Below are 21,546 nucleotides of genomic sequence, written 5' to 3' on the forward strand. Positions count from 1 at the left end.
GTAAAACCATCTCTAAACTTCTGCTTAAAAGCTTCTGTTTGTTTAGGAAGAGGATTCAACAGAAAGAAGGAGATGAACCTTCCAGGAACCAGACAACTTGTTGACGGTTGTTCACGTATCTCTGCCTATAACTAAATTAAAGAAACATCTACACATCCTTTCATGAATTCATTAGAAGGGCATCTCTCAATGAAATAATATAATCTGGCACTGCTTTTCTGGCTATAATATAAGCCTGCTACTCAACCTATAACCGAGAGCCGTAGTAAGGGGAAATTGAGAAGGATAATTATCCTCTGAATAAGTGTCAAGGTTCAGAGCAGTATTTGGATTATTGTAGCAGTTCACAATAATTCTTCTTTGTTGCACACAATTGGGGGAAGGTTCTACATGTAACTCAGGCAGGAATGTGCCTTTTAGTGCTTTTTTAAAAAAAAAATCCTCCCCACCCACCCAACATACTTCGTTTTCATTTTTTGAAATAAAGACTACTTGTCCTAATGGACATCCAAGTGTAGCCTTTGCAGTTGTGATTAATCCCGTTTCTCAAATAAAACAAATGTTAGTGTTGTACTGAAAGCTGTGGATTTTCTGCTCAAGATATCCCTCCCCAAAGGGATCAATTCTTAATTAGATTTTAGCGATTATGGTAGCTCTAATAATGAAAGGTTTTGGAGGGGGATCAGAAAACTATCCACTCAGTGCTTTAGGTCATTGCTTGTAATTTAGTGATGTATAGATATAGATATATTTCCCAAGTGGCTCTTCTACCCTCATTGTCACCAATCTTTGAAGTGCTGTTGGGACTGAATCTGGCACATCTTTGAATGCTGTTTCTTGCTTACTTTGATTCACCATTTTCTGAAGACGTTTTGAATTGCAGACCCTCCTTTTGATTATGATATACAATCAACAGAATTCTCTGGAATTTCATCATTTTATGTATACATTTATGTATACATTGTTCTGACATCTTTAGTAGAAAGTAGATGGGGAAGAAAGGCACTTATCTCCTTTCTGATTCACTTGAGAATTCAGAACATTGTCACAGTGCATCAAAACCTTTTCTAGAACCAGTTCATTTAACTGTCTCATGCTGTCTTGTTCAGCTGAGTAAAAATGTACCTTTGGCGAGGCCACATATGGATTTCTGAAAGACACAATCTGTCAGTCAACCATCAAGACAGAGGCCATTTTAAATGTTCTCTCTCCCCCAGCCAACATACATAAAAATCGCATGTACTTTCTCTAGAGGTGCAATAAAAATGTGTAGGGTTTGTATATTTTAGGAGAACTTTATTATAATCACATCAAGGTGACGTGAAATGATTAGTTCAGAAACTGTCATTTGATTGAGGTAGTAATTATACATCTTTCTAACAAACAAAATCTGGAACTGTGGTTGAAACAAGCTGAAAAGGAGTTAGCAGCAGGGCCAGGCTCCCAAAAAGGCACTGCAGTTTTAGACAAGAGTGTCAGAAGTAGAATTTTCCAGGGGTGGGGAGTGATCATTCTGCTATATTCTGCACTGGTCAGACTCCACCTTCAGTACTGAGTCCAGTTCTGGGTATCTCATTTTAGGAAGGTTTCACAGATGCTGGAACAGACTGAAAGATGGGCAGTGAAGATGATTAAGGGCCTCAAAACAAAGTCTTATGAAGAAAGACGGAGGAAATGGAAGGTTTAAAGGTAAAGATGCCTTGGCTGAGCACAGCTTTTGATGACTCACATGGACACATCCATACAGTTACCTTGGCAATAGGATGGAAGTGGTTTGCTATCATCTTCTTCAAGACCATTTTTTAAACTTCCCAGCCTAGACTACAGCCTTGGGGTTTCATGGTGGTCTCACATCAAGTCCTAAGCAGACTACAGGTCATCCTCATTTAGAGACCACAGTTGGGACTGGTTACTCAGCCGTTAAGTGAAGCAGTTGCAAAGTGAAAACGTGACTGTGCTTATGATCTTCCTTCAGCTTTCCTTTGCTTTACAGACCTGCAAAGGTCATAAATGTAACGACTGGTCTCAAAGTTAATTTTACATCACCATCATAACTGTGAATGGTTGCTAAATGTGATAGTCGCTAAACAAAGACTACCTGTAATCCTGCTTATCATGCTGGAAGGAAATCATATTCATCTCTAAAAATGCATCTTTCTTTTGTGAGTTCTACAGGAGGATTCTACAGAAGAAGTGCAGCATGAAATCACTTTATATCTTCAGCTGGAGGACCTTCACCAATCTTTAAATTCATGTATGTCTTTATTTGCATGTATCCAGAATGTATCAATTTGCACATGGAGATGGTGGAAGCAAGGATGGTTTGCAAGGATAGAAAGAATGGACAAGTATAGTGAATGGACTTGTTTAAACTAGATGTTCTTTTTGTTCTTATCTCTTGCCTTGAATGTCTGTGGCTTTGTACTGCGTATACATAGCAGCTTTCCTTTATTGAATCCCTGCCCTAACAATAACCTTACCTGTGAGATAGGCTAGGCTGAGAGAGAATGACGGTCCAAGTCACCCAGGATGCTTCCATGGCTGAGGATGGGCCTGAACCAGGTCCTCCTTTAGGCCAAGGGCAGCAACATCACTCTGGCCCCCACAGCTTCCTGGAAACATCCTTGGAAAAAGCATATTCTCCAAGGCCATCAGAAATAACAACCCGAAATATTGAATGAGAAGCTTCACTTTATTACTCTCTGATCTGTAGTAGATTTCATGACTTCCTTCTTGAAATTAGATGCCTAACAGTACAAAGAAACAAGAATTTATAAAGAATTAAGGGGGCAGATAGGAGGATTTGAGGAATTCAGTCTTTGCACATTCCAGTATGAACTAATTTGTTTTGCCCTCCTGAACTCACATATGCAAATTCTTATATGCAGACTGGAACGTAGCTCTTCACTGGATTTCGCAGTGAATCTCCAAACACTGCAGTGCTATCCATGGCTCAAATACACACACACACACACACACACACACACAGACAAAAACATATAAAAACACCTATGTGGAAACATGCTAAGGGGATACTGATTCAAAGAGAACGTGCATTTCAAAACATGCATGTTGAGGGAACAGGCATGCAAAATGTACATTTTCGTAATCTTTTTAAACATCATATATGAATCCGGAAAAGAGGAGGAAGACAATGTTGTTATACGCAGGGAAATTAGGAAAGTGAAAATGTATCCCCCCCCCCCCCCCCCCCCGCTGCTCCTGCGTCACTCAGCTTGGCCAACAACCAATAAAGAGATAGAATAAACATTCAAATGTGTGAAAAGGGCTAAAAACAGATTGAAGTAGCAGACAAAGCAAAAACACTGGATAAAATGTATCCATCTGATCAAACAAATACTTGCCTAGACAGGAAAGGTTCTTGTCATGTGACAAAATGCAATCAAAAAGTCTGAAAAATTAACCTCCCGTGGGGGTGGGGGGGGAATAAAACCTCACAGATGAGGTGCAACCAGGAGAACAAACAGAAAGAGGAGGAGGCCCTTTCTCCTGGGAGTGGAACATGGGTTGGAACCACATGCACCATCTACCCCTTCAGAAAAAGGATTGTGTTTAGGGTACCCAATGCAGAAATTCATTTTACTACATATACACATAATGGCGGAGCTGATGTAGCACGCTAAACTGTGCCTTAGCCAACACTAAGCCATAAGCCTGATTTATAAGCCATGATTGCTAGGTACACATATTGCACCCAGCCAGAACTGAGCAAGGGGTTTATGGGAAGCTAGCCATGCACTAATACATTTCTGGAAGGAGGATTCAGGTTCTGGGTGAGGTAGGATTTTTATTAGTATTTTTTATCCCGCCTTTATTATTGTTTTATAAATAATTCAAGGTGGTGAACATAACTAATACTCCCGCTTCCTCCTATTTTCCCCACACAACAACCCTGTGAGGTGAGATGGGCAGAGAGAGGGGGACTGGCCCAAAGTCCCCCAGCCGGCTTTCATGCCTCAGGCAGGACGAGAACTCGCCGTCTCCCGCTTTCTTGGCCTGGTGCCCACTTCCTTCCAACCCCAGTGAGATTGGAAAGGAAAGGAAAATTGGTTTCAGGGAGAAGAAGATGTACTTTAGGTGGGAATGACTCGGTGCCTTGCCGTTCCTGGTTCATTCTTTGCCTCCTTCATTCCTAAGCAGAGTTAGGTCAAACAGTTTTACAGGTTTCTTCAGAACTCATCAATTCTTATTTTTTCAGCATGGATTAGAACAAACATAGCGCAAATTTCAAAACAGTTGAACACTTTAGCACATTCAAGACAATCACTGAAATCAAATTCAAGGTTAGCTAAGACATCTGTGTAATGCCCGTAAACAACCACACGTGATGAGTTTTGAAACCTTATTTTAAGAGAACCCAAACCTCAGATGTGGCAGCAGGCTACGTACAGAATTATAATCCATAAACGGTTTCCAGGCTATGCTGAAATTAATATGAGACTTGTTTTTCGTATATGGAATTATTTTTGACATTGATGCATTCTCCCCTAGTTTAAGCTGCCATTCCTCTAATGAAGGAATTAGACGTGTCATTCCGTAATCCATCTTGTTTTCTCCAGAACCAGCCCTGCATGGAAGGATATTCCCATGATATCTGCATGCTGACAATAGCTTTAGTTTTGCAAGCCAATGCCTCTGCAATCTTCAAGCCTTTATCATCTTTTCCTTATTAAGATGCCGATGATGATACCGATGATTGCAGGCAAGTAGATGTGCATTAGAATTATTCACACAGCCTTCAGGCTAAATATTTGTTATTCAGTGCAGTTGTAAGCATATAGATGAGCAAGTAACTGAACAGTTTAATTGAAAGGACCCGTTGACATTCTTGATGGTACAATAGCATAAATGGAAACCATGTTATAAACACGCCTGGTACAACCTCAGAAGTTGTTATACAAAGTTCATGAGAACATGGAATGTCTCATACACAATTACGTTCTTCACCTTCTTTTTTTCCCCACTCACTGATTTTTCAGTTGGGATTTTCACTTCTTGTGCAATGAGTGTTTCCGAGTTCAGGAGGGAAAAAAAAAGTTCTCCTCTGGCGCAGATGAAGGCTAGGTTGAATAAGGAGAAATTGTTCCCATTTGCACATAATGTCTTGCTCAGTTCAAACAGGAACATAACTTTTTCTCCCCAATGAATTCAAGATGCCATCTTCTTTCCCTAGAAGCTGTTTATCTGAGAAAAATGAATAGAATGAGAAACATTCTTGAGAATGAAGTTAAGAGAGATTCAAAGGAAAAACAGAACGGAGCAATAACCCTTCCAAGTTCTTTCAAATCATCTTTTCTTGTTGCTAGCAAACAAAAGGCAAACAATGAGGAGACAAGTTACAAACCAAAGGCTCTTTTCATCTGTGTGACCACCCTTTCTTCCATTACCTTTTCTCCCTGCTCATTTGGGTAGTGTTTTCACTCCAGCAGACCAAGGGGCAATCTTGAAAGTTTCACAGCATTTTACCTCTGTGACACTAAAATGTCTCATTGGTAGAAGAAGAAAACTTTTCACTTAAATACAGTTGAAATCAGAGACTGTAACGTGTCTTTCTTCCTTTCTGCTGGAAAATTGAAAAGTAAATAATATGTCTCTAGGCCATGAAGCCCTGAAGAAAGTTCAAATGGTAATAATGATTCTTAAGGAAAGTATTACAGCAGTAGTAATGGAAAGCAGTGGATGTGAATGAGTAAGTTCAGTTAGATTGCAAAACATCTGCCAGCTGAGAAACACACAGTAACAGCCCTCTTGGGATTATACATTGTAGAATACAGATCTGGTGTGTACTGTGAATATTATAGCCATATTAAATCAATCCTTTCCCTTTCCAAAATCCCAAGTCCTCTTAAGTGCCAATTCCCTCAAAAGAACAGTTTAGATCTTGTGATGAGGAGAACTTTCTAGAAGGGAACTTTCTGATTTGGAGATGGGGTTTCCTACCTGTCTCCTAAGGAGATTTAATGCCAAGAGGACTGTACTTTATGAACATACCAAGTCCAGGTAGAATAATTTAGCAACATACTGTAACTTATATCCTCTGGGTGATTTCTTGCTAGTGACAGGGGTGATTTTAACATTTATGGAGAGTGACACTGTTTATTAAATTTTCATGCAGGGAGGACAAATTTACTTCCCCATAAAGAATAATGTACAGTACAGAGAAGGTAGACTGCTTCTGAGTTTTAGAGTGTTAAGGAACAATGATGCAGATTCTGACAGGTAATAATATTCAGATACTCCTGGAAAATAGCCAGTATCTGCAAATATCATAGATTCTATTGAAATCTTCCTCAAACTGGTATCCTCCAAATGTGTTGGATTCCAACTCCCATCGTATCCAGGGAGCATGGGAATGGTGAGAGTTGGAATCCAACACATGTGGAAAGCACCAGGATGGGAAATGCTGGAAGAGGTGTGGATTGGCTTTCCAGCTGCAGGGGTGCCCGGAGAATACTACAGTGAAGGCAACTATGGTTATCCATAAAGTCTCAAGCATTATGCATGCAAGCTATCTGTAGGTCGCCTTGCTTGCCCTAAGGCTATCTTGGAGAAGGACAAAGACAGAGATGGTAGAGATACAGGTGATTCCTAGCAAAGGGAAAGACCTTTCTACTGGGACTCATCAGCCAACATTGCGTTTCCATCTGAAGGGCTGGGATTGAGAATCCCAGCTCCATTCTCAGAGAGAAAGACTATGCATGTGTGTATGTAAGTATGTACGTATGTATTTATTTAATAAGATTTTATTTTATCTGCTTTTCCCTTCCACTATACCTTCATGAAGGTAACTTTTCATTGTTTTCTTAAAGGGAGACATTAGCTGTCCCAGTTGTGTTCCAGTTAGTTGTTCCAGTTCGGGAGTGCCTTCTAGGGATTTGTCTGGATTTCGTTTTGTGTTTTGTCTTTCATTTTGCTAAATGCATACAAATAACTCAAGGTATTTTTTAAAATTTTATTTTTATTGATTATTACATTTATATGGACACCCAACTCATTACCATGACTCTGGGTGGCTTACAAGGTTAAAGGTTATTACACAACATTACAAGGTTATTACACATCAATTGCTTGGAATCTGGCCATATCCAGAATGAAACTGTCATTTCAGAGAGATTCTATCAATCTTCTAGACAAAGCAAGATTTCCTCTAAAGAAATAGAAGCTTATCTGAATTTTCCCAAAGCTTGATGAATGATACCTGACTTTGGAGGGCTGCAGAGAGGCAGAGAGCATTTTTGCCTACTTTCCTTGCTCCAGCTCACAGAATACCCTCACCTATATCTCTCCTGTGTAACACACAGAAAAAAGTGTAAATTGGAAGTTATTGCACTGAACAATATATATTGTTCATACTATAGCAGGCACTGAAAAACTGTATGAGTTATGAAAAATGTGTAGTGTTCTATGCCAGGATGACAGCAGATTTTCTTCTCCTTCTTCTCCTTCTCCTTCTCCTTCTCCTTCTCCTTCTCCTTCTCCTTCTCCTCTTAATTACTTGCTTTGCAATCTACTGGAACTCAATTGTATGTGCAAAGCTAAGATGGTGGAGAAACAGAACAATCCTTTTTCTTCTACCACTCAAATACCCTCAGCCTTCAGTCTGAGTTGTCAACTGTGTCAAACATTTTTTCTCGTGATTTTCTGTGGCTTCCATGCAGTTGGCCATTCTCAGATTAGACTCTGTGCAATGAGAAAGCTTCTCTCCATTCTGAGTAATGCCTAATTCAGTTTTTCAAAACTGAGGTAGGAAGCACTTCTGTAGATCTGGACTGTAAACAATCCTGGCTGAATGAATTAAATGCTTTTAAAATACTATCTTAATATGTATTCGTCTTTATTCTTTTTCCCTTCTTGGATTTTGTTGTATGGCAACTTTGGGACATTTCTCAAAAGACAGCAAATAAATCCATTAATAAATAATAGAGTAATACCCATTACGTTAGGATTTTACATCAAGAGCTGACTGGACCATGAGGTGTTACTGAATGAATGCTGCTATGCTGTTTTATGCCTTCCCAGGCCTCAGCAAGAATGAGCCTGTTCATCACTCCTAATGCTGCAAGATCTACTCAAGAGTTAAACCACGCAAGAGTTAAACAGCTCAGTGAGGCAAATTCATTCAGAAGTTAAATATTAAGCTTTGGACGAACAGGTCAGTCGGCGAGTCAGTGGCAAGACAGAGGCCTGCACTGAGATGTCTTGTGCCTTTCAAAATGTGTTTGGGCATATTTTCAGCAAGGGAAGGGAAGGAACTGTTTCAGTGTTGGGGGGAAATCTCACAAGAATGTTTCCTAAGTTACCCTAACTTATTTTCTCTTAAAAAGCACCCCGCATTGCAATGCCCCACATTTGGGGATTGCCAAAAACAAGTGGTTGCTGGTGACATATGAATAACAGGTCAGAGGTCTCCCGATCAGTGCTTTAAATATTACAATTTTAAGGGAGCTAACAAGCAATCTCTATTGGTACAAAACCCAAATCCACAGCTGGCTCCTTGAGAGAGAGATTGGAAGGCTTTGAAAAAACGTGGAGTCTCAGGCTTGGAGAAAGTGATTCACTCCTTTTCTGCCGCACATTTGCTGACTCCCACGGGACATCTATACTCAAAATATCCATGCAGAACAGAAGCTGCCTTCTCCTCCTGTGCCCTGCCCCTAACTCCAATAAAATATGTGCTATAAGGAGTAATTTCTCCTCTTTTGCTCAAAAGCACACCCCTGGAAATAACATCTAAGATGTACTTAGGAAACTGTACAAATCAGCAGAATGCTAATGGGATGGGGAACATATTTCAGCACAGAGGATGTGTAGAATAGCTGCAATTTAAAAAAATTTTTAAAAACTTTTTTAGAAGATATACTGTGTGTAACAACTGCTTTCTCATTTCAAAGACTGAAATTATGTTTATAATAAACAGCCTTCCTTCCTTCCTTCCTTCCTTCCTTCCTTCCTTCCTTCCTTCCTTCCTTCCTTCCTTCCTTCCTTCCTTCCTTCCTCTCTCTCTCTCTCTCTCTCTCCTCCTCCTCCTCCTTCTCCTCCTCCTCCTCCTCCCCCCCTCCTTTTCCACCACCACCAGCAGCAGCACTCATCCTGCCGAGGGATGCCCAGCACTTTTTAGTCTGGAGATTTTATTGCTCATGGTTTTGGGTTCTTAGCCATGATTAGACCCTGAAAAAGAGAGAGGTGCAGAGTTTAAAGAACAAAAGACTATATATAAAATATTGTCTGCATCTGGAAGAAGCAAGGAGCATTTGCAAGAACTGGAAGGTATGGAAAGGCATAGCAAAACAGTATTAGTGAAAACCAGATTTAGATATGCTTCTTTCTCCTAAGTCTTTTTTTGTTTTTCTTTGACTTTCTGCTGCTTACACTTGCTATTGTTCGCCGCTCTCCATAATGCTGATTATGCCAAAAGGGAATAATGTGATGTTTATGTATGAATGCAAATATAGCTTCCTAATGGGACAACATTAGCTGGAAGAAAGTTCACATTGTGTTTATCTGTGGAGGGGCAGAGAGGGTAGATGGAAGTTGTACTTGCATTCTAGAATGGGGATGGTGGCAAAAAGGTCTTTTCTATCTTTTAAAAGGCTTGGCACACTTCTGGCAGTGCCAGTGTAACTCTGATACAATGTAGCCTTTTGCATTTCTACTTAGGGGACTTCAGCTCAGCAGAAGAGCCACAGGGCCGTTCTTAGAATCTCTGGTAGGACAGGGTAGGATACCTGAAGTGTTGGGGCCAATCAGAACATCAGTGTTTTCCAGCCTGGGCAACTTCCAGATGTGTGGACTTCACCTCCTGGAATTCTCATCAGTGGCCATTTTAGCTGGAGAATTCTGGGGATTTAAGAGTACACACCTGAACCAGATCACTCTAAGAAGATGTAGCATAGCAAGGATAGAAAAATATTAGTTTCTCTACAAGATTTGCTGTTCAGAATAATTGTGCAAAGCAATATTCAGCTACTACATATAACAGAGCTTCCGTTCCCCCCTTCCTTCTGGCTTCTGCTTTCAAAGAAATGCGGTTAATTACTTGGTGCCTAACTGCTCTGCAATTCTATTGCTACCCCAGCAATAGTCCTGCTTCTGCTAATATGACAGCATGCCTATCTTACAAGACAGTTGCCACTAAGTTCCCCAAAGAGTTAATCAAGGGCTTCAATTAAAACTTAGCTGGCAACTTCTCACAGCTACCACAAACTTGATCTTCTTTGGTTCCTCTTTCTCTCTCTGGATATCTGTACTAGAAAGACAGATATCATGCCATGTCATTCTCCTCTTCATATTTCCTCTTTGGTAATCCTGAACTGCACCTCTTCATCTGCTCAAGGCTTTCTAATGTCTTCTTTGTTCAGTAACCTTTTACCTTCTTTTCCTGCTCTGAGTCCAGCTGCAGCACAACTCCCTTCCTGCCAGTTCCTTGGTCCATTTCAACTTCTACCCCCCTTGACAGACTCTCTCTCTGTAAAACAAGTTATCTTTTCTCTTAGCACTTTCCCAATCTCAGGTTATCATCGCAAGTGCAGTCTGCATGTCTGGAAGATCACATGCCAGAATGACGTTTCCTTTCTTCATTCTGTCCATGCAGCCACCAGGCACAGGGTTTGACTTGAAGGAGATGAGTGAAGGAGGTACTTTCTTTTATTGTGTTCTAAGATACAATAGTCTTGAATTCACTGTTTAATAAAACTTTGAGAGCCTTTGCTGCAATGCCATCATACTTTGGAATACTTCCTCTAAAAACACTTCCAGCTTACTTTGTAATATTTTTCCTTGATCCTGTTTTAATGATTATACAAAAGTATTATTTTATTTTTGTTGCAGTCTCTTTTTAAAATATGACTTACTCCAATTTGTAAACTGGATGGAGCAGTGTAGAAAATTTTGAAGTAAATGAATAAAGTTGAAGATCAGCATGCTACACTTTTAACTGTTTTAACAAGAGTGATATAAATAATTTATCACTGTAGTAAAATTCTAGAGTTTCTTTGGACTTTCTCTTTTCTTCTGGTAAAACAGAGATCAGTAATAGAAAATATTGCCCAAAACAAAAGATCATAGCATAGCCCCAGAAATCGACTCAGTTTTTCTCAACACATCAAAGACAACGCTTTTGCTTCTGCCAATCAATCTGTTTTTGTTCATCTTGACAACTGAGAGAAGTCCAACTTTTGGTGTGGTAATAGCAAAGTACTCTTCCTATCATATTAAATTTACTGGAAGCAGAGAAAACAGAACAAAACAAAATCCATCCATTCAATCAAGAAAAAGGCAAAGAATTTCAGGAAAATCCTTTCTGATGAAAAGATATTATGGTACATAGTGACTATCCATTTGATTCTTGACCTTCAGAGGGCTAGAGGTTTGTCCACAATAAATTAGCCTTGTGACCTGGAAATCTATGCAGAGAAATGTGTATTATTCTCAACCCAAAATTCATCTTGTCAGGGGAAAGGGGAATTACAACGTTGGAGAAAAGAGTATCAGGATGTGCCTTGGCTAGGCATGTAAGCAATAAAATAAAGAACACCAACACTGAAATATCACCAGAAACTGTCAGGCTAATGCTAGCATTCAAAAAGTGCCAGCTGCTTGAAAACCAGCGAGATTTCAATCTAGCAAGTTTTCAATCTAGCAAGATCTTCTGTGTGCTGGGAGTGGTGGCATTAACTCCAGGGCTGCTTTTAGCATTTGTTTGTTTGCTTGTTTATTGAAGGCAAATCTTGGGCTAGGAAGTACATGTGATCAGGTACAACACGGTTGAGATTTTAGTGCGAACTGGTTGAACTGGGATAAAATGCCAAAGGGTAGAGACATTTGTTTCTGCAGCAAACACAAAAGAACAAACAACAAATCGAAAAACTCTTATGATATGTAAAGATTAGAGTTATTTAATTAAAGTTAGCCCATAAGCATTTGTGGATCATGTCCACTTCCTTAACATCTGCAGCAAAGTTTGGGAGAAGTCAGTTAGGTGGCAGTACTCAGCTGATACTGGCTGAGATCAAAAACCAAACCTTGTTTAAGTCATGCCTTGCTTAGGATGGGAGACCAGCAGAGAACCTCTGAATTCCAATAGAAGAGAATCTCTGTAACTCAGGGTTGGACTGGGGAGTCCTTGGTGCTCTTGAGCTTGGTGGTTTGCTTTCATTACAACTAGGTAACCTCATAAGTGTGAGTGAGTGTGGGGTTTGCTCCTGTTTATATACAGTAGCTTGCCCTGCCAGTGTTGGTGGGGGTGTGGTTTTCTCCTTGGTAGTGCCTTGATTAGGGTATTGTTTTCTGCTTGATTGTTTGTCGGGTGTTGATCCCTGCTTATCTGGGTGCTGGCTGCTGGAAGGGATGTGTCCAGGTCTTTTTGTTTCCTTCTTAACTTTTTATTGACTCTGTGAATGGTGTGTAAATGTGTCAAGGAACTACCAAGGAGAAGACCACACCCCCACCAGCACTGGCAGGGCACGCTACTGTATATAAACTCGCTCACCCTAATGATGTTACCTAGTTGGGTAATGAAACATCTGCAATCAACCAACCAAACTCAGAGATCACCAAGGACTCCACAGATAGAGACAATTTAGGCCACTCTGAATAAACACAAGAACCTCATTCATATTCAGAATCCCATCTGAATCTGAATCCCACTCCTCTGAATTGTTGGTAAGACTGGGAAGTTATTGTTGCTGTTTTTAATGCAAGGGTGATTCACTAATTCCATATGGCTGCCAAGAAAATCACACGGACCTGTCATGAGTCAGACTTGGCTTGATGAAGTCTTTGCCTCTTTCATAGAATACCGTTTATTTTTTAAAAAATCAAAGGAGCCTCCTACGTGATCAGAATGCATTTGCATTCAGGGGTTGGAATGCTGTAAGGCAGGAGCAGATGTTCTTTCAGTGGCAAGTATACTGACTGTACTTTCTTCCAGATGTGTTGTTCTGTTTGAAGAACTCAACATTCTGGGACAGGAACCATCTTCAAGTGTCCAGGCTCTACAGGCCCCTTGGGACTATGGCCTGGGGTAAAATCAGCCCAGGAACGACTCCCTAGCACCAACCCTACCAATATGTGCCTGAGTAGTCATGGTTGGATTCCGGTGGAGTCACCTCTCCCATTCCTCCAGAGGTGAATTCCAAACAAACCTCTGCATTTCTAAGCACAGTATTGGGGACCAAGAACTTCTCTTAACTTCTTTTAAGTGGCTACCGAAAAAACAAAAAAAGTAGTTCAAAGCTCGGTCTTCACTTTACTCATCTTAGTGGTCTGTGAAGAGCGCATGGAGATACCAATGCATATTCCATGTGGCTGGCAGCTTTTTTCGAGGCATGCTGAGCTCCAGTCAGTTTATATCTGAAATTATTGCTACGATCAATAATTACAATCTGGAGGGAGAATGGTGGAGACCAGGAAGCTGAGGAGCAGACATGGATGGAATGTTACTGAAAACAACAGGATGAGAAAATTAAACTTCTCAAGAAGGTATGTAGCTCCAGGAAGAAGTATATTTTATTTAGCCTCTTAGTTGGGGAATAGGGGTCAAATGCAGACAATACTCATTTTGCCACTGTTTCAAACCTATGCTGGCTTTAACATACCTTACTCTATGCTTTCCAGCTGTGCTCTGCACTTCCTCAGCTATGTGGGAGCCAAGGGGTCTGCGGGGGGAGGGGGGATAAAAAAATCAGGAGGGCAGACAACCAAATGGGCAAAGAAAATTAATTATGCTTCCATGTATTAATGCCTCGCTGTGTGCTTACATCTGGAACTGATTGATCGATTATGTGCCATCAAGTCATTTTCAACTCCCAGTGACCACATAGATAGATTTTCTCCATGACTGGAATTCATTACTATAATTTAGATTTTGTCTAGAATCACATTGTGTTAAAGAAGGCTATGGCCAGATATCTTATTTATGAGCAACTTTCTTGGTCCCTTCTTCTTAAAGTTCTTGATCTTTACACGTAAACTGGACCAGCTTTCAGTAGTAGCTGCTTTCCCATTAAATACCATCCTTTGTCCAGCAAGATAGAGAGCACCTTACATTAGCAATTCCATGATTTCACTTTAACTGAAGGACTAGTGAACGTGTTTGATCTAATCAGGAGAACATACTTTGGAGCAAGTATTGGCACTTTTCCATTATGCAAGTGAAGTGAAGCAGATTAGGTAAATCCCCAATGGAAGACATCTCTCTGTTCTAGCCTATCAAATATTTAAAGCTACCTGGCCTCATTCATGTGCCCCAGACTTTGAAGTTTCCACTGTTACCTGTTTGGCTTCCCATGCTGGTTTTGTTATGGGGATTCTTGCACAGCTGAACTTTGTGGCTGTTTATTTTGGTAATATCAACGTTTCCACAACTGGCAGCACCTGGCTAAGCTAAGCCAATGGAGGTCTGGTTAGTACTTGGAGGCGAGACCACTGAGAAATATCCGGTTGGTAGGCAGATTGGGAAGTTGGGAAAACAAAAGTTGGGAAAACAAAAAAATTCCAAAGATGGCAATAACATACAACCTCTTCACAGTTGCTAAGCAAACTGTGTGGGCATGTTCTTGAAGTCTCCCCGTGTGAATTTGAAGGCCCCACCAGGAAAAGTGGGGGCACAACTGCCAGCTGAGCATTGTCTCCAACACCAGCCTCAAACTGAATATTTAATCATTTGGCTGTTCTAAGATATAACAGAAATAACTACACATACAGAGGATCAGACAGGGAATGGAACACAGTTCTTCAGATCCTTTCTCTCCCAAACTTTAAAATACAAAAGCAAAAAGGAAGAAAAGGGAGAAGATAGTCTTTCTCAGTCTTTTAATGTACATTCTGAAAAGCAGATATGAAGGTTTCCTCTTTGTCAAGGTTTCCAATAGTCTCTCTGGTACTCTTATTTGTCCAGGGTCTTCTTTATTTTCCTAGGTTGAGGGAAACGTTCATTTCACCTTGTCATTTGTTCTTTAACCCCCATCCCTCAAAGGGCAGGGCTTTGATTGCATGGCCATGGCTGCCCTCTTGACTCCCACGTCCCTTCTTCCTTTGCAATGAGAGCCCATTTAGTAGGCTTCCACAGATCTCTCATTATCTACAGCCAGGCATCATGTAGGGAAGTGGCCGTGCACCTCAGTCACCTCCATATCGAACCTGAGGACCAGAGCACTGGTGGGTTTTGCACTGCTTCTATGCTTCGCCCCATCTCTGATCAAACAAAGCACCCCTTGGAAGATCTACATAGGCATCAAGGTAAGATCACAAATAACAAAGGAGGGGGAAGTGGCCCCCAACAATTTAGGGCATTCTTAGCATATTCAGGACAAGACTGAAAGATGTATGGTAACCAAAGTGTAGAGATTGCTATCTGCAGTAATGACTCAAAGCCTGGGTAAGCTGTGATAGGGCCCTAGGAAAGCCACTATTTTCAGGCATAAAGGTGGGTCTCTGTGTCTGTAGCTGTACAGATATATCATCTATATCTATAGATATCCTTATCATCTTACATATACAGTCATAATGTGAAATCTGATTCTACAGTAACTTCCATGTTAGAGGACTTGGATGTCCCATGCTGAGCTCAGAACAGATCAGCTTTTGATATGCTTATGGTTTTGTGCCTTTGAATAAGTTGGGACTCCTGGCAACGGGCTGGACAAGTCCCTGCAGTTTTCCTGGCCAGATTTCAGAAGTGGTTTGCCATTGCCTTCTCCTTCCTTGGGCTGAGAGAGTGTGACCGGCCCAAGGTTACCCAACTGGCTTGGGTAAGCTAAGGCAGGACTAGAACTCATGGTCTCCCAGTTTCTAGCCTGGTGCCTTAACCATTGTACCAACTTGGCTGTTTGATATGTACCACAAGCAAATGCTTTGGTTACCATATTGCTTATTTCAAAAATCTGTCAATAGCTAATCTTTTTTGCACTTGTTGTGAAAAACATCCTCAACTGGGTTCTGCATCTAGTCTCCTCAGTATGCAAACTCATGGCTACAAGCACACCATATATGGCATGCATCAAGGTTCAGAAGCAGCCTACAAAAGGGCCTTTTTGGTAATGGAGTCCCAAAAGAAAACTTGGCCATCCTCAACTTGCTTTCCATTGGTAGATGAAAATACTTCTCCCTAGTGAGTGAATCTGAGTGATCCAACAGAAGGACCTTCTCTGCTCCCTGAAAATTCCAAAGGGAGTTTGCACACCCCGTTCCTGTTTACCCTCCCTGAAACATTCCTTCATGAAGGGGGTGTAAGAAAAAGTCAGAAACATGCCAGTAATTTGTCCCTGTGGAATAGGACAGTAGAAACAATGGTCCGGTTCTTCTGCAGTGCCCATTTTGCAGAGATGGCCAACGGTATTGCCTTTGCCTTTTTAAAGGAATAGTTCAGGTACGAAGACAGGGTGGACATGTTTCATCTTCTGACAGATCACACAGGCGCACACACAAAGCGTATTCCTAGAGTTGTGGCAGAGTTTAGTGAAACTGCCAGTTCCATCCTTAGACTACAGTAAAAGTAACCAGCCTAGTTTTGAAGAGACAGTAACATTTTTAAAGCTGCAGGTTAGTTATATCTGGATAATTATTACATTTCGCCATACCACACTATCCTACACTGGGCTACATAATGTCTATTTCAACTATTGGTATCTGGCTGCAATATAGTTTGGGAAAAGCAGTGATTCCTACACTGAAAAATGAAGTGAGGAGTTGGTTGTGCAACACTCTGGATTTGATCTCCAAGAAGTGTTTTGGAGCATGCAGAAGCAGAAATGTAGCACCTGCTGGCAACATATTAAAGCACCCACTGCTTTTCCTGGTAGATACACACAATCCTGGGAAAAGACACAGCTGCTTTAAGGAGATGCAGACAGGCCTGTGGTCCCAGAAACTCTGAAGCACCTTTTGGAGAACAAATCCACATGAAAGGGCCCTGAACCAGCTTCAGAATAAAATGAGCATTGAGCTGAAGTGGCCAGACCAGGTTGCCATCCTCGCAGCTATAATGTCCATGAGTGGAGAACTTCAGCTGGGACATTGATCTCCATCAGCAATTTTGTTGGAGGAAAGTAAGGAACTGGCCATAGAGAGCTGCTACTAGAAAAGGATCAGTAGGATAGAGTGTGAGTCACTCGGTCTCTTCCTCTTACCGAAGAGATTTATGGCAAATCATTTTTCCCATTACTGGCACTGTTAGTAGAAATACCTGGAAAAATGTATTATTTGAACAAAGTCAAATGCTGAACTTGTAGGACACAGAAGGACTCTTGCTGCTTCACCAGTTTCTTTCTGCTGAATGTAAACATTTATCACAATAAAGGAAGAGGGAGAAGCACCCTGTAGATTACTTACTCAGAACAACCACCTGCCATGATTGTACTGTTGGTTTTCTGGAGGTAAAGAACTTTCTCTTCCTCTTGTGAAATTTCTGCAGCATCTGTGGAATCTGTAACTGTTGGCCTTTTCAACCTCTCCCTGCTTGTACACAAGCCTTTCCATCCATAGTGTTAAATCCAGCTATTCAGATTCCAGGTTGTACATGGAAGGTAATCCTATATTACCATTCTTCTTGGCTTCTCTGTCCTAGAACTTCGTATTTCCATCACTTATTTTTCTTTCTAGTGACAATTTTTCAGGCTACTATCTTCTTTGGTCCTCTCTTTTATATGATCTATCTAAAGTTTTTTTTTTCCTCTGTGGAGTACATGTCCTCCTCATTTCATAACTTAAAGAAGAATTAAAATCTTCTATCCAAATAATCCCCTCTTTTTGGTTTCTTGCAGGCTCTTAGAGATTGCTACTCCAAATAAATTCTACCCAGGTACAAAGGTCACCTCTATCAGAGGGACTACAGGAGGTGGCAAAGAGGTGGCTGTCCCCTCATCTGGAACCATTATTCCCCTGGGTCAAGATTGCCCCCCACTCATATAGCCTTCTGGGGAATGGTTAAGATTAATCTCCAAGGCTAACAGCCAAAGTAGGATCTATGTCACTGAAGACATTGCTGTTGCATTTGTTCTGTGGTCGATTCTGTTTTTTCCTTTTTTTTTTAAACTATATTATTAGGATTGTATTGCAGTCTTATCTGTATACCACCTAGAGCCTCTGGAGTGAGATGAGTTATAAATATAATAAAAAGTAAATAGGGGACAGTTGCGAATGATAGTAAATAAGGACTGTGGAGAGGTTTAGAAAGAATTAAATTTATTTGACAGAATGTTTTGATGCAAACACAGAGCAAAGAATTCATCTGCCCATTACAAATGGAAGAATCCTGTCAGTAATTAATACACAATGGCTATTTGTAATACCTTGAACATGTAGGGATTGTGTATGATCACAAAAAGGATCATAGAGAAGAAAAAGAATGAATAACCTAACACCTTCCTGAACATAGAATTTTGAGTTTAGAGTAGCTATTACTACTGTCTTTTAAGTTGGGGACTAATTATTTGAAATATATTTTTCTTTCAGTCAGAGCTGAACTGGCGCTGAACTTTCTTTTTTGCTCCCTCCATTACCAAGTAACCCAACTGTCTGAACAGCCAGATAAGAGGATAAAGAATTGAACTCCTAGGTGGTGCCTACTTCTTAGCAGTGATTAAGAGAACTGGCGGTCTGCCTTTCATATAGTTTTATGGATTAGCTGAGTTGGGTCCACGTTGTTGGGCATCGCTGGCCATTCCACCCCTTCCTGTCCTGTCTACAGCAGTTTCAGAAAACATTCCTCAACCAAGTAGGTTTTATGTGGGGACAGTTTAGCATAGGAAGTGTGAAAAAGCAGACCACCATTTCCTAGTAGATTTCTGAATAATTTCAAATAGATCAGCAAGGATTTCTGACTCTCGACTGTTCAAAAATACCAACTATGAAATGACCATATTATCTACATCTACATATCTATCTATCCAGCATATGACTATATCTATATCTATATATATTCCATGTTGTTCGAATACTTAAAACAAATAAACCCAGATTGGAAGATTGGATTTATCAAATCAGGTCTGCCCACCCCTCTTTCAACAATCCTTACCTTAATTAGATGAGTGAATACATTGTTGGGCTCCTTCTCTGTGGTGCCTAGAATTTTCTTCTCATTGTATTCAGCTGCAATGTATTCAGCTTCAGTTGCAAATAATAGTAAATAAGTTCACTGTTCACAGTAGAAACAGTTTGCTTATTATTTCCAGGGCAAGATATAAACATGAAGGTGGCCAGGCTGAATCAAAGAAGCAGAGAGAAGTCAGGGCATGACTTTGGAGCCCCTATTCCAAGTTGTCCATATTTAATGAAGAAATATATTGTATAATCTAAAGAACGCTCACCCAGTAAAACTGCAGTATAACACTGTGAGGTCTGGCCTTGTTTTGCAATGAAATAATATTAATTCCACACATTTCTTCTACTTATACAAGATAGAACAGCAAATGCTTACAAATACCTCTAGTACATCTATCCATTCACTCAATTTCTTTCACCATCCATTGGAATAAATACATGTGGGTTGAACTGGCATCCCTTTCATTGTGATCAGTCCATGAATAGAAGATAGTATTGCCTACAGCATGGTAACAAAGTCTGTCTGGGAAATAATATAATCAAGTCAATATTTTAGAAATGGGAATGTTGCCTGTGATTGAAAGATTAACTTGGGTTTTTGCTAAGGAAACTTAACACAATCTTTTTTTCCCCCAATTTTTCAAGCTTCTTTTGAAAGTCTTCTCTGCTTCAAATGAAGAGACAGAGATTTTTTAGCAGACATAACCCACAATCCTCCCTTTGGGATTGTATAACATTGAAATTTAGCTCTTGACCTAAATGCTTAGGGAGATAGAATGCCTATTAGCCACCCAGAAACCAGAGGAAACTAAGTTGTTCACAGGAGCCTGTAGTGAGCAATAGGACACTGATTAAGATACTATATATGTTTGGGGTTTAATGGTCCTATGTGTTCATTTTAGTCTTACTGTCTGTGCTTTAATTTTGATTGCTTAGTTTTGTTGATGTTCTTAATTATTGCAAACTGCTAAGAGCTGGTCAATTGTGATAGGTGTAAATTTGAGAAATAAATGAATAAATATGACTAAAATATTATCATCAGTAATCACTTCGTTGGGTAGTTTCTGGGATGAAGATTTGAGGCAAATCCACTAGGAATTCTGATTTTTTTTCCTGCCACCTAGGGATTGACCAGATTTTTATAGTCCAAATTTCAATACTCAGAAGGAGTTTCTAAACATGTTCTAGAAACGTCAAGTTTTGTCAGCGTTGGAATTTAACCTCTAATTAAACTGTTAAGGAAGCAAGGATAGAAAATTGGCTTCGCAGCCAACATTGTACTTGTTACATAGTTTAAAGTCTCTTAAAACTGAGTTAAGAAAGGAAGGATTAAATCAGGAAGAATGTTGTGGCAATCCTTCTATGCCACCTGCTTTAATACGTGCAAATGAATACACACATACATACAGAAAATAAACACAGCCTAAATTTGACAATGGTAGAGATTGTAGTTGAACCAAACTGTAAACTTTTGCCACTGTGTTTTGATGAGCTCTGGCAGAAGTAAATAAGCAAGAAAATGCTAGACGTTAAATATAGAAGTTCATATAGAAGTTAAATAACATCTCTATGGTTTTTAATGGACTTTTAAAACATGTTAAAGCCTTCACTGAGTCTAAAAAGTGACATTATTTTCATGTAAATGGTTACTCTTATAAAAGCAAATGTGGTGGGAATATCAAAACTGCAAAGAAGTAGCTCTAAAGATAAAAGGATTGAATCCAGGTTTAGTTATCCTTAGAGCAGACCCACTGAAACCCATGGCTTAAGTTACTCAGAATTAATATTTCCCATTCATATGCTGAATTTTGCATTTTGGCTCAGTGCAAAAGCTCTTTGCATTTTTAAAACCTGTGCGTAGCATAGCCTGCTCCCAAACGTTCATCAGTCATACCTTACATTGCTTAATTAAGCACAAACAGTTTGGGGACATCTCTTGGGTTACCTCTGGTTAAGTGGCAAGAGCTGTACTGGAGCAAAGGAGCTGCTCTCAGTGTAAACAGAATCAGCCTCCCTTGAAACTTCCAAGAGGAGACAGAAAATGGTAACATTAATTGTTCTGTATATTCCTGGTTTAAAATGGAAATGACATGAATTGATTTTACAGGCATGAGCAGCTTCGTGGATTCAGCACTCCAAGCACATGAGCCGCTCACGTTTTGAAGGGAAACTCCTATTTAATAGCAGAGCCAGAGAAGCAGCCTAAAAGCACATGGAGATGGAAGAAGAAAAGTAGGTCAGATCAGGGAGGAAAAGCCTGGAAGAGAATTTTATTATTAGTTTTAGATAGCTGGCTCACTATCTCCTTATTTTATGAAGGGCTTGGTTGGTATCAGCGAATCATATTGTCAAGCCAGGTCCAGAACAAACTGAAGGTGGGGAAACTAAGGCAAACTAAGGCGATGGCCTGTTTTAGAACAGAGGCGGTAGGAGACAGCCCTGGCAAAGGCGGGACGAATTACAGCAAATGTGGAAAGGGAATGAAAG

This window comes from Python bivittatus, unplaced genomic scaffold, assembly GCF_059951505.1.
Source record: "Python bivittatus isolate LINGU-HERP-01145 unplaced genomic scaffold, Pbiv_v1 ctg000050_np1212, whole genome shotgun sequence".
NCBI classification, from domain to species: Eukaryota; Metazoa; Chordata; class Lepidosauria; order Squamata; family Pythonidae; genus Python; species Python bivittatus.